At 38.7% G+C, this 14,046-nt stretch overlaps 1 pseudogene; it reads left to right on the forward strand.

The window, feature by feature from the left end:
* The window catches only part of LOC139002468 (heat shock protein HSP 90-beta-like), a 144,617-nt pseudogene that overhangs the window by 119,106 nt on the left and 11,465 nt on the right, over positions 1-14,046 (forward strand).

A 14,046-nucleotide genomic window follows, 5' to 3' on the forward strand; every position in this document is an offset into this window, starting at 1 on the left:
TGGGAGGGAACTAAGCCATCCCAATTAAATGAATCATGCGCATCCCAGGGATTGCATGACTCCACGTTAATGGGGTGGCGATTTTTGTCAATGTCACTCAAGTTAACAAATGTGCTGAAATGTTTAAGCAGAACAAATGCACAGGGAGGGGGAGGAAATCAGATCAAGGGGAGGGATCTGTTTTATAAGATCAACTACAAATTGGCTGGAGAAAGCATTCCGGGCTGCTGTCGTGAACACTAATCAAGAGAGAGAAATGCTTTAAAAAGCTTTTCCCAATTGCCATTTCATTTCAAAATAAACTCTTTTATCCTCCAGGAGACCCTGTGTGAAAGACTGGGGTGGGGTGGGGCGGTGTCAGTGGGTAGGACTGAGTTGAGTAGTGTTCTGGGACACACCAAAAAGATTAGTGGAAATTAGTCCTTAGGAGATTTTGGAGCCTTTATCCTAAAAATAGATTTGGCCCAGATAGTAGCATTGGATTCTACGTTGAGAATGAAAGTTACAATATGTTCTCTTCCAAATGATCAGTCCCAGAACTAAGTGTGGTCTCCGTGCTCCTGAGCACTACCAGCAGTCTAAAGGTCTCCACCCCACCTATCCCTTCTGTTGGGGGCAGTTCTTTTAGGTAAAAAATGAAAAGAACAGTTATAAGAGCAACAACAAAAACAGACTGAGAAGACTCTCATGCATTATCTTACACCTAAGAAAATGTTAGCTTTGAGGAGGGGTGAGTGTTTCAGTGGGAGGTGGCTGTTATGTGGTGGGGATTGCTCTTTCCATTGTCCTTCTTTACCATCTGCTTGTGGGGGTGGCAGCAGGGACACCCAGGAGCTGGCTCAGTTCTGAAAGCAGAAATGATGTGGGTCCTTAGGGCTGATGACACAGCAGGACTGACAATAGGCAAAGCAGGAAGGTGGTAGATTTTCCAGGTTTTCCCTCCTTGTCCTCCCTGGTCCTTTGCCAAGCCCCCTGCTTCACGGGGTCCCCTCAGTGCCCTGTTGATCCCCTCTTGTGGTGATATTACCCACAAGCACACCAGAACGTGCTGACAGAGCACTTGCTCCACCGGGTGAAAAAGTTTCAATCTATTTAACAACTTTTCTTAATAGTCGAATAAACAATATTATAGAAACATGAAAAGATTAATAATTAAAAACAGTTACCAATTAAATCCACCACCCTAATACCATCTGAGCCAGCCTTGAGCCTGTTTGTCCTCTGAGCTATCCCTGACTTTTCTATCCTGCATTGTTAGAAATTTGCCTATTTCTAAGTTTTGTTATTAAAGATAACACCTCCACAACATGTGCATTATTTTTAGCTTTTATGAAAGATCTGCCTAGAAATTTTGGACTCTGATGCATAATGTTATTGACTAAATTATGTCTTCCTCCCCACCCCCCCCCCCGCCCCCGCCCCCCCCACCCCCCCCCCGGATTCATGGTATAGTTACAACCTCCAATGTTACTGCATTTGGAGATAGGGTCTTTAAGGAGGTGATTAGGTTAAATGAGATCATAAAGGGTGCCTTAATCTGACAGGACTGGTGTCCTTATAAGAAGAGGTAGAGATGCCAGAGATATCACTCGTTCTCTCCCACACACAGAGAGAAAAAGCCATGTGAGGACACAGCAAGAAAGGAGCCATCTGCAAACCAAGGAGAGAGGTCTCACCAGAAACCAACCCTGCTGACATCTTGATCTTGGACTTCCAGCCTCCAGAACTGTGATAAATAAATATCTATTGTTTAAGGCCCCCAGTCTGTGGTATTTTATTATGGCAGCTCCAGCTGACTAGTATGCACTGTGTTTAGGTTGAAAGATAAGAAAGAGAAAAGCAGTCCTGGACGTCCCGGAGCCGGCCTGGCTCTTACAGTTCTCCCATGGAACATAAACAATTTTATAGCACCAAACACCAGACAAGGCCACTCTGAGGCCATGATGGATTAGGACAAAAACAATACGACTCCATAATCATGCCTGTACCCAGACAAAATTGGAACATTGTCCAAACAACAAGATTGATCAAACACGTTCCTGTCCTGGGTAATACAAGTAACTGTTGCTTCTTTATCAATTCTAGCTTTAGCCTCACTCTATTCTTTCCTCCTTCTAGATAAGATTTATTCATAAATCGCCCTTACTTCCCAACAACATCCAATCCAAAGCAAAGCCTCACTTCCTTAAATCCTCTCCCAAACACCAAACACAAGCCAAAATCCTATCCTAAGACCTGTCTGAAACTCTTATTGTGCCTCCCCATGGTTCCCCATGAGCATTAAACCCAACATGGTCAAATACTGATGGTCAGTGCCTGGAGGGTGTTGACAAAGGTTTACGCATTTTAATGTTTTTAAATAAATATTTAACATTGCTTATTGTTATGAGCTGAATGTTTGTACAACCCCCAAATGTGTGTGTTGAAGCCCAGATGGGATGGCATTTGGAGGTGAGGCCTTTGAGAAATAATTAGCTTTAGATGAGGTTATAAGGGTGGAACCCTTATGATGGGATTCATGCCCTTATAAGAAGAAGATTCATGCTCTCTCCATGGGAATGTACCCAGGAAAGGCCATGTAAGGACACAGAAAGAAGGCAGCCATCTGTAAGTCAAGAAGAGAGCTTTTTCCAGCAACCAAATCCACCAGCACCTTGATATTGGACTTCCCAACCTCCAGAACTGTGAGAAATAAATGTTTCAATAGTTTGGTTTAAGTGCTTAATGACACATCTGTCAGAATGGTACCTGACTGTGTTTGGCAGGTCACCAAAAATGCTGAAAGATATCATATACATGCTCATTCATCTTCTTGCTTCTCACACGCGGTTGATTATGAGGATACAGTGGAGATATTTTACATATCACTATTGCCAGATCAGGTAATGGACTGTATCAGTACTGTCTTTGCTACTAAAAATAGAGTCACTAGCATCTTTAAATCTAATCAAATTAAAGAGTAAATTCCCAGGAATAATTCAGAAAACTCATCTTTAAAATTCTGTTCCTCTAGAATAGTGGTCCTCAATCTTCCTAATGCCGTGACCCTTTAATACAGTTCCTCATGTTGTGGTGACCCCCAACCATAAAATGATTTTCGTTGCTACTTCATAACTATAATTTTGCTACTGTTATGAATTGTAATGTAAATATCTGATATGCAGGATGTATTTTCATTGTTACAAATTGAACATAATTAAAGCATAGTGATTAATCACAAAAACAATATGTAATTATAGATGTGTTTTCCGATGGTCTTAGGTGACCCCTGTGAAAGGGTCATTCGACCCCCAAAGGGGTCATGACCCACAGGTTGAGAACCACTGCTCTAGAACCACTCTCAGTAGTGGTAATGGTTGCACAACATTGTGCCACTGAGACGTACACTTAAAAATAAGTTAAAATAGCAAATTTTATGTTATGTATGTTTACCATAATGATAAAACATAATTATAAAAAAGAAAAGAAGTAACCCAGGGCCCGAATCAGGTATATAGGCAGCAGAAATACCTTGAATTCAGAGTTCAGATCAATAGAAAGTGCTAATCAACTTGTTGGCTGGATGAGAGTAAAAACTCAAGAGTTTTAAGAAATAAATGTGAGCCTAAGATTTGCTGTTTTTAATTTTACATTAATCTTTCTTCCCCTTCTCCCTCCCTTTTCAGTAGTTTGGCCTTATGATTCTACTAGTGGCCTGTTGCACGAAGATTCGAGCAATAGGCTTTCCTTCCCCTGGCTGCCAGCACCGGTTTTCCTCTGGCACCCAGGACCCAGGCCTTTGGTCCAGCCGCAGCAGTGAGGCTTGGCTTCTCCACTCCAGCTGCTCCCAGCCCCTCCTTTTTTTTCCCCAGCTCCTCCAGCAGAGGCCAGGGCTGGCTGGAAGCTTGGCTTCCTCTGTCACCGGGAGCAACCCAAGTCTCCTGCTCGCTCCAACTCCATGGCCGCCACCATCTTCAGTCGTCTTCAGTCTTCACTCCGCGCCTGCTTATGCAAATTAACCACCATCTTTGTTGGGTTAATTTGCATAGTCACTCTGATTGGCTGGTGGGTGTAGCAGAGTGGCGGAGTGATGGAGTGATGGTTAATTTGCATGTTTCTCTTTTTTAGTGTAGATGCTAATGTGCACTTTTATTTTAACATCTATAGTATAATTTTCTTCTTGGCAAAATTAAAAGATAAAGATTCAGTATTAACCTACTTCTCAAGGTATAGAAGTAGAGAATAACAGACATGGCTCTCAGAAATTTCACAAGTGTACCTTCTAATGTAAATTCTAAACTGTGCCAAAGAATTAGCTTCACCACATGCCCATAACGTTGTGGTTCAGGACGAAATCTCCCCTCTGCTCCCATCTCACCCAGCATTTTCCTTTTGCCTATTTTTCCAGAGCTCACAGGGGTAATCCTGGGTTGTGGTGTAAGTCCCAAAGTCATTGGTACTTGCTAGTCTGCTCCCGGCTGTCTCTTTGGGGCTCAGTAGACATGACTGGAATGAGTAAGAGGGCCACTGGCAATTGAAATCCTCTGACCTGTCTTTCTGACACACAGGAATCTGCAAAGTGTGTTTGCAGGGAGTGCACTTTTTCCAGCTTCATGTTAGGTGTGCTTTTTATCTTAGGTACAATCTTTCCCAAATGCTTGAGGGTCGCAATATGATTTTCCCATCCTGAAAATCTATTAAAAAGAGATTCTTCACTCCTCTCCATCCACCTGCAGGCACTGCAGATGGCAATTAGCACCCTACACAGCCCTCCCCATAATATCATCGATTTTTGCCTGCATTGCTTCTACATCTACTTCACAGCTCGAGACATGCCAAATCACATGCCTCCTAAGTACTTGTTGCTAGCAACAAATCTATCCTCCTAAGTGGCCAACCACAGGCTATATTTGGAATGTCAGAGCACTTTACTCCTCCCTGGCCCACTTCCTTGAGCTATCTTCAAATCTTAAAGCAACATCAGCTATGTTTTTTGGTTCTACTTTTTAAGAGACAGCTCTGGCCCTAGCTGGTTTGGCTCAGTGGATAGAGCATCGGCCTGTGGACTGAAGGGCCCCAGATTCCATTCTGGTCAAGGGCACATGCCTGGGTTGTGGGCTTGATCCCCAGTAGGGAGCATGCAGGAGGCAGCTGATCAATGATTCTCTCATCATTGATGTTTCTATCTCTCTCTCCTCTCCTTTCTTCTCTGAAATCAATAATATATATATATATATATATATATATACACACATATATATGTATATATATATATAAAATAAAATATATATATATAATAAAATATATATTTTAAAAAAAAAAAGAGAGAAAGAGAGACAGTTCCATATCAACTCTGCAAAAGACAAGTGACACAAAGACAGAGAAACGATCAGTTTCTTTCCCACAACTCCTCCTCTGCAAAAATGAATATTATTACTAAGCCCTACCTTATGGGACAATGGTGAATATTTAATGAGATCATCAAATATTAAAAATGGGCAGAGCATGGTGATTGAATATCTGGCACATGGTCTGCATTCCACACCTAGATTTCTACTTCTTTTCTCAACCTCTATTTCTTTTAAATTTAAGTGTAAGTCACATAATATAAATGCAACCATTTCAAAATAAACAGTTCAGTGGTATTTAGTACTTTTACAATGTTGTACAATCACATATTTGTTTAGTTCCAAAATATTTATATCATTACAAAAGGAAAGCCTGACCCAGCCGGCATGGCTCAGTAGTTGAGCATCGACCTATGAACCCGGAAGTCATGGTTCGATTTCCGGTCAGGGCACATGCCAGAGTTTCAGATCTGATCCCTGGTGGGGGCGTGCAGGAGGCAGCCCATGAGTGATTCTCTTTCATCATTGATGTTTCTATTTCTCTCTCCCTTTCTCTCTGAAATCAATAAAAATATATTTTAAAAATCAAAACAAAAGGAAAACCTGTACCCACTAAGCAGGCACTCTCCATTCCTTCTTTCCTCTTGCAAGCAATGGCCTTCTCTCTGCTGCCACAAATTTATCTACTCTGGATATTTCATATAAATTAAATCATACAATACATAGTCTTTTGTATCTGGCTTCTGAGGTTTTGAGGTTCATGCCTGTTGTTTCATGTATCAGTACTTAATTCCTTTTCGTGGCTGAATAATATTCTATTGTATGGATATATCATAATTTGTCCATTGATGAAATTTTGGGATGTTTTCACATTTCAGCCTTTATGAATAGTGCTGCTATGAACATGTATGTACATTAATTTGTTTAAGCAAGTACCTGTTTCAATTCTTTTCAGTATATATCTAAGAGTGGAGTTTCTAATTCTTCTCTCAGCGATCCATGTCTACAGGACCTGTAATGATGTCCTGTTTTAAAATTCCTAGCATTGTTTACTTGTGCTTCTTCTCTATTTTAACTGATAAGCCTTACCAATAATTCTAAAATTTATCAGTATTTTAATGAACCAATCTATCATTTTGTGGATCTTATCTATCTATACATTTGCATTATTTTCAATTATTGCATTCCCTTTGGGTTTGTATTCCCTTTCTGTAACTTCGAGAGAGGACTGTTAGGCTGACGCTGTTGAGACTGCCTATATGCCCTGGATCCCCTTGCTGGTCCCATGCACACCAGCCTGACTTCCAAGGGCCAGCACGGGATTCTTTGTCAGAGGGCTGCCTTCAAACTGCCTGAACACACTCAGTTTATAAACACAGTGGACTATATGTGCCTAGGAAGTAACATATCTCTGGGGAAACCCTTAACCAAAGATCAATGGTTGTCAGGGTATAAATAACCCACCTTCTTGTCCTTTGTCCAAGATAATTCTGAAGCATATTTTACATGTTTTCTAGAGTTTTCCTTGGCAATCTAACTGCAGTCACCCGATGTTGTGGCACCTTAATCACATACCTTTTATCAGCTACCTTCCTTTCCCTGTCTCAGTTTCTATCTCTTTACCCAGAAACTTCCACTTATAAGCTGAATTGTGTCTCCCTTCTCCCTGCAACAATCATATATTGAAGTCTTAACCCCAATACCTGAAAAGGTGACTGTATTTTTGAAGATAGGGTTTTTAGGGAGGTGATTATGTTAAAATGAGGTAATTGGGATATGTCTTCATCCAATATGGTTCTTGTCATTATAAAAAGAGGAGATTAGGACACAGACACACAGGGAAGGAAGATCATGTGAGGACACAGGGGAAAGGCTACTAGCAACAATCCAAGGAGAGAGGTCTCAGAAGAAACCAACACTGCTATCACCTTGATCTCAGACTTCTAGTCTCCAGAACTCTGAAGAAAGAAATTTCTGTTGTTTAACCCATCCAGTCTATGGTACTTTGTTAGAGCAGTCTTAAAAAGCTAATTCACTCCTAATAAACTGTTTGCCCTTGAATCCTTTGTTTGGGAACTACATCTGTGAAATCTAAACTAAGGTTCAAAGTTTATTGGTACCCCAGCTTCTCTTCTTTCCTAATATGTATTTGAAGCTATGAATTTTCTTTTAAGCATGGCTATAGCTTAACATGTTGTATTTGTAATATAATGGTTAAATTTTGAGATATAGTATTATTACTTTACTTGAAGTTTTTCTATATTCCATTGGAATGTTTTCTTTGACTTATGGATTATTATAACTTAGAAGGGTCTCATTGATCTTATGTATACTCTAGCCATGATATGTGTCATTTCTGCTCACAACTCAATAGTCAGAACTAGTCATAGGGCTCCACCCAGCCACAGGGGAGCCCAAAGCACAAGCTACTATGTTCTGGTTTTAATTTGTGTTTCCCAAATAGTCAAGTTGGTCTAGTCTCTTTTGCACCACTTGTCCCATGGTCAGTTTCTAGTTTATAAAAATTAATGGCTGTTCTTTGCAGTCAATATTGAGGATTAAGATCTTGGCTGGATATTTCACATCTTTTTCTCCATTTCCATGCCTTATGAGGATTTTCTGAGATGAGTTTCATGAGCATGGCAGGGTCCAGTGGTCCCAGAAGACTTAGTCTGCATTCTGGCTGCATAGCTGCTTCACAGAGCAAAAGCTAGGGGTATTTCTGAATTGCATGCACATCGCTAACCAGTGGTTCAAAAACACCCATATTACCCATCATCTGAATATACTTGTGAAGTGCTTTACAAAATTATTTGTCCAGAACAGTGAATATTAGGTACATGTTGTATGGAAGAATAAAAGATTCAATAATGACAATAAGTCTTTTGTCATTAAAAAATAAAGAGAGCCCTACCTGGTTTGGCTCAGTGGATAAAGCGTCAGCCTGTGGATTGAAAGGTTCCTGGTTTGATTCCAGTCAAGGGCACATGCCTGGGTTGCAAGCTCGATTCTTAGTAGGGGGCGTGCAGGAGGCAGCCAATCAATGATTCTCTCTCATCATTGATGTTTCTATCTCTCTCTCCCACTACCTTCCTCTCTGTAATTAATAAAATATATATTAAAAAATAAAATAAAGAGAAATACTCAAAAAGACCATGACATTTTTCTTTGGAAGGTTGTCATGTGTTGAAAGGGATGAAGTGGTCCTATGAGACAAAACAGAGAACTGGGAACATCTGAGAAAATTGTTTGTGAACAAGTCCCCAAAACTGATTTTGGACACATTCAGGTGATGTAACTATGACACAAGCCCTGGGACTTATCTGATTTGGCAAGGCTGATACAATGGTGCCTCAGCATAACTACACTTGGTCTTCTCTCAAATGCTCTGGAGACTATACAGTTTGTAATCCAACGCTTGCTACTTTCTCATTTTGGTCAAGTAGAACACCACATTTGGGTCAAATAAGTCTCCCAGGCCTGAATTCCCCTCTACTGCTGTTACTCTCAAGTTTGGAGATTCAGATGAGTTCCACGTCATGCCTTACTTAGTCTTATCTCTCAATAGCAGAGATTTTATTTTTATTCTATCCTTGAACAATTTTTTGTTTGTTTTTTATGCAATGTTTTATTGATATTGTCAACTCAGTTTATTGTATAATATAAACTTAGGTCCTGCATTCTCCCAAAGGTTGAGAAGAGCCTTCATTTTGTGATCATTTTCAATAGATTGCTTTCAAGGCCAGGAAGTAGGAAATTCAGGGGAAATAGTATCAAGGCATTTTTTTTCTTCTTTTACTTTTGTTGGTGGGAACATTTCTATCAAGGAAGGTAATTTCCTTTCGTCTTACCAGATCCAGAGGTGCTATGGTACCTTTGTTACCAATTCTTTATTCATAATTATTTTAGTATCAAGAGACCACATTGTAGCAATTATTGATGAAAACAAAAGCTGGTGGCTTTTTGAAAGAAGTGGTAGATGCTCTCAAGAGAGTTGCCTCACGGTCATGCTTCTCTGTCTAAAGCTTCTAATTGTCTTTTTGAGAGTTTTACCTCCTTTGTGTCTGAATTATCCTTACACTTACTGGCCACCAATTGTGAAAGAAAGAGAGAAAGACACAGAAGATGCCTAAAGTATTTCTGTGATTGGTCCAGAAATTAAAGTCTTCCTTTCTTCCATCCTTATGTGATCCTAATTCACATTTTTTAATGTAAATGATTTCAGGTTTCAGTAACCCACTAAAGCATATAAGCCCAGGCTCTTAATGAAGTAGAAGTAATTCTTATGGTAATTGCCATAGTGTTATTTCTGAATTGCATGAACACTGATATCTCTTGTGAGGTAGAGCCAAACAAGTATTTGAAACCTAGGAGTGAATAAGAAAAATCCATTTATCCATGGAATATTTATTGAATACCTACTATTTTAAAAGCATTTGTTCACTACACTGGGGGGTGAATACAAAATTATTAAAAAGTAGATGAACACAAAAAATGGTAACTGTTTGAATAAGGACTGAGGAGAAGTGAAGGATTCTATGTCTCAGGTGATTCCAAAGGCAGAAGGAATGTGCAGATCAATTTCAAAGACAGCTGTTCTCCTTTCCCCCCATTCAGCTCCACCATGGTTCTACCTTGCCCCCTAGAGACTCAAGTTTCACTTATATTTCAGAGGGGAGACCAAAATTGATTTTTCCTTAGGACCAAAAATGGGAACATGTATTCTATTTGAATTCTCTGTTTAGGTAAATGAGTATTTTGTTTGTTTGTTTGTTTGTTTGTTTGTTTTGCTTTAACCCCATGCTAAGGTTAAATATTGTCTTTGGGGCTATGATTAACACTTCCTGAAAAGCAAAATTCTAAGTCTGTGTGTGTGTGTGTGTGTGTGTGTGTGTGTGTGTTTATGGGGGAGTGTAGGAAGCTTATTTCTAGGATTAAATTGCAAAGTTTCTTTTCTTATGTAATAATTTTCACATTTGTTAATTCTAAATGAATCTAAACTATTTTACCTAAGAGTTCATTTTCCTCAGTATTCCTTTTTAGAAGATTTTGAAGATAAGGTAAGTTTTGAACTAGCCCACAAACTACTACTCAACAAAAATCTTCTTTTTGGAAAATGAAATAATGGCTATTTGCATCAGAATTGACTTAGTCATTAAAATATTCCACATCTAATCCATTTGTAGTGGAAAATTTTGGCATTTATTTATTTGATGGGGGGAGGGGCACTTCTTATCATGTGTTTTGGCCATCTGCATATAGTTATGGAATCACTGTCTCTCAGGATATTTTTTCACCTTTCCTGAGTTAGTGAAACCTAGGGGAATCATTAGAATCAAGTTGATTCTATTCATTTGGATGTATTTCACAGGGAATCCTTTGTATCAGCTGAATCACTCACATCAAAATATCCATGGGAAGTTCACATAACCTCATTTCCCTCTGTTAATGTTCCTGAGTTCAGCACATGACAGAAATATACTTAGAAGATATATGGCTTCCTCTCAATCAGAGCCTAGAGTACAGAAACAGAGCCCCTCGGGACAATGCAAGACACTCATGAACTCTGGCCACTGGAAGACAAACAATGGGGACCTTATTCTTAATTTAGTTTCTAAGTAAAGGTTTTCCTGGTAACTTTCTTTCTCTGGAGCAATCACACTGCCCACTGATGGATTAGCAACTTACCCTGATACCATAAGTTCCCACTTTGATTTGCCTTCCATTTTCTTTCAGAACATCTAGATATTTTTTTTCTTTTCATTACACATTTCCTTCATAATTCTTCATAATAGTAATGAAAAAGTAATTTCCTTCCTCTTAAAACCTTATAACCAGTTCACTAGAAAAAGAGCTACAGCTTGGTATAAGTTGAAATGGTCTCCATATGGTGTGGTGCCTAGCAATAATCCCAAGGTTGATATCATAGTGAGGACAACCCAACGACTCACACACTTAGAAAACCACCCAGCTGTGGTGATGCTTAGCTGGATGTAGCTATTTATTACATTGAAACCCAAGAGCCATGGGTGATTCACACAATTTATCTGGGGTGAGAGTTCTCACCAAAGGTGCACAACACCAACTTCTTCCTTCAATGAAGTCTTCACTGAACCATCTCTACTGCTTCATCTTGTGAAATGAGGAAAGTCTGATAAGAGAATTGGAAAAGAGGGAAGAAGAAGGGGTGTGCAGAAGGATACAAAGGGTGAGGAAGGTGGTTTCTTTAAATACCCAGATTTCCTTATGCTCTCATCTGCTGTTGACCTAGAAGAGCAGTGACTAAGAAGTACTGACCTAATTCCACAGCTGCCCATTGAAGCCCCAGGGGCAGCAAACTATCAGCTTCTTTCTATCAAGGAAGATCCCTTAAACCACCCACAAATACCACTCTATCTATGCTTTGCATGTATCACACCATCTTTCAATGGATCAATACAGAAAGTTTTTTTCCATTTTTGTAGCACATCTCTATTTCTCTCCTTAAGCACCAGATAAAGTAGTTGGTGTGCATTTAAGGGCCATGCTGTGCAAAAATATGGTTGTGGTGGTTGTTGAATGTGTGTTGGATGTATGTAAGTTGAATATGAGTTTGGTATGTCTCCACTGTAATGCAAAAAGGTACAGGAGCTGTCTCTCCTGGTCCTTGAGAACCCAGGCAAAATATTTGTGATATTCTAAGGTTTTTTATGGTCACAAAATTAGTTGACAGACAGAATTATACTTTCCTCCTTCCCCAGGAAATGCCTGGTATTCATTCTATGTTAAATCAGTTTGATTCCAAAGATCTACTGGTTTACTCGTGGATCTCCTTTCTTCTCTTATCCAAATGGCTTCCCATTCTAATTATTGGCCCAGGGAAAGTCAACATTTGAGAACCTGGTCAAGCAGGTCAGGCTTGGATTTCCATTACAACCCTGGGACTTCCTATATGAGCACTTTATATCACAGAGGAGGAAGTCTGGAGGACAGGACAGAGATATCTCAGAGAGGTCTCTGCCAATGTTTACTCAGATTTTATATGAAAACATCCCCCCTTCTCTCACTTCTTCCCTTTTAAACACATAGACATTCAGAGAGATGAACATTATTTTTATTGACTGTTGCCACACACAGAATGGAGACAGCAAGGCCAATCTATAACTCTCCCACAAAATTTGGGGAGACATAATGTAGCCTGGACAAAAAAATAAAATATGTGCAAGTACAATATGTTTTGCTTATTGTGATTTGTCAATAATGTTGATTGAACTGAATTAGATAAAAGTAAATGTTATACATATTTTTCTCCTGCCAATATGCTTTAGAAGTAGAATTTTGTTTCATTTGCTCTGTCATCTTGCAACATCTCCAAATATAAATCCAAATTTGTATAACTTCAACGTATATTTTGTATTGGTATAAAGTGGTATTGTGTTAAAAAGGTTGTCACAGTTTTCTGATCAATTCCAAGGCTGATATAAATATTGAATTTGAAAGAGTAAATACAGATGGGTGACAAAAATTAAAATTGGAGGTTGAGATACATTTGCCCAGTCCAAATCCTGTTTTCAATCAAAATTTTGGCATATTGTTTTAGAGAATTCCCAACCAAGATAGCATGAAATAAAAGCCAGATGAGTGAAACAAATACAGAGTTATGGGAATGCAAAGGAAGAGATGATCATGTTTGTGAGAAAGTTCTGAGAAAACTTTCACAGACAAGATAATATTGAAGCAAAGGGCATAGTTTTGCCTTATATAGTACCTAGAGCCAAGTTTAACAATTAGTAAATTCTCATTAAGTAGTTGTTGAATGTAAAATGGAAGGAAAGATGAAGAGATAACAATCAAAGTTATAATATTGGAAAATATCCATGTCAGAGGGCAGGAAGAGGATTTCAAAGGAGATTCCAAAGAAGTGAAAAAGGAAAAAGGATAGAGAATCATGCAAAGCATGAAGACGTGTCCAAGAGAACTTGACAATATTTCCTTGGCAATAGAATAATACAATTTATAGTGTGGTCCTCAGAGCAGCAGTATAAGTATCACCTGGAAAATTGCTAGAAATGCATGTTCTTGTGCAAATCCCTGATCTACTGAATCAGATTTTTTTGAGGTGGGGGCCAAGAAATCTGTGTGGAATAAACTTGCAAAATGATCTTTATACAAACTAGAGTTTGGAAAACAATGTATAGCATATTTCTGGAAGATGAGTTGCTTTAAGTATAACTAAGTTTTCTGATTCTGAGATTTCAAGATTTTGGTTCTAGATTTTTCCCAGAATTAAGTTGCAGAGAAATTATTATATTAAATTGCTAAAGTTTAAATTATATCTAAGCCATTGAAGGTAAGCAGTTTATACCATGCTTTATTTCCTAAAATCTTTCTTACAATGCCTCACATCATTTAGAATGAGAAGGAAAACGAGATGAACTTTGCTCAGTTAGCCATACCTAAAGACCACTCAGATTTATTAGTAGATAACTCAGCTCACCTTGTTAGCTACAGTCTCAAGGAATATTAGAAAATATTTTGAATTAAACAAAAATAAAAATGCATCATTTCTAAACTTGTTGAATAAAGATGAAGCAATGCTTGGAGAAATATTCATGACCTTAAATTATTTATTAGAAGAAAAGAAAGATTTCAATTAAAAAAATTTAACTTTTCATATTAACAAAATAGAAGGAAATTTGACTTGGGGTGGTAAACACACAATACAATACACAGATTATGT

This window comes from Myotis yumanensis, unplaced genomic scaffold (genome assembly GCF_028538775.1).
Source record: "Myotis yumanensis isolate MYYU_CA2020_CCGP unplaced genomic scaffold, mMyoYum1.0.hap1 SCAF_2, whole genome shotgun sequence".
NCBI lineage: Eukaryota > Metazoa > Chordata > Mammalia > Chiroptera > Vespertilionidae > Myotis > Myotis yumanensis.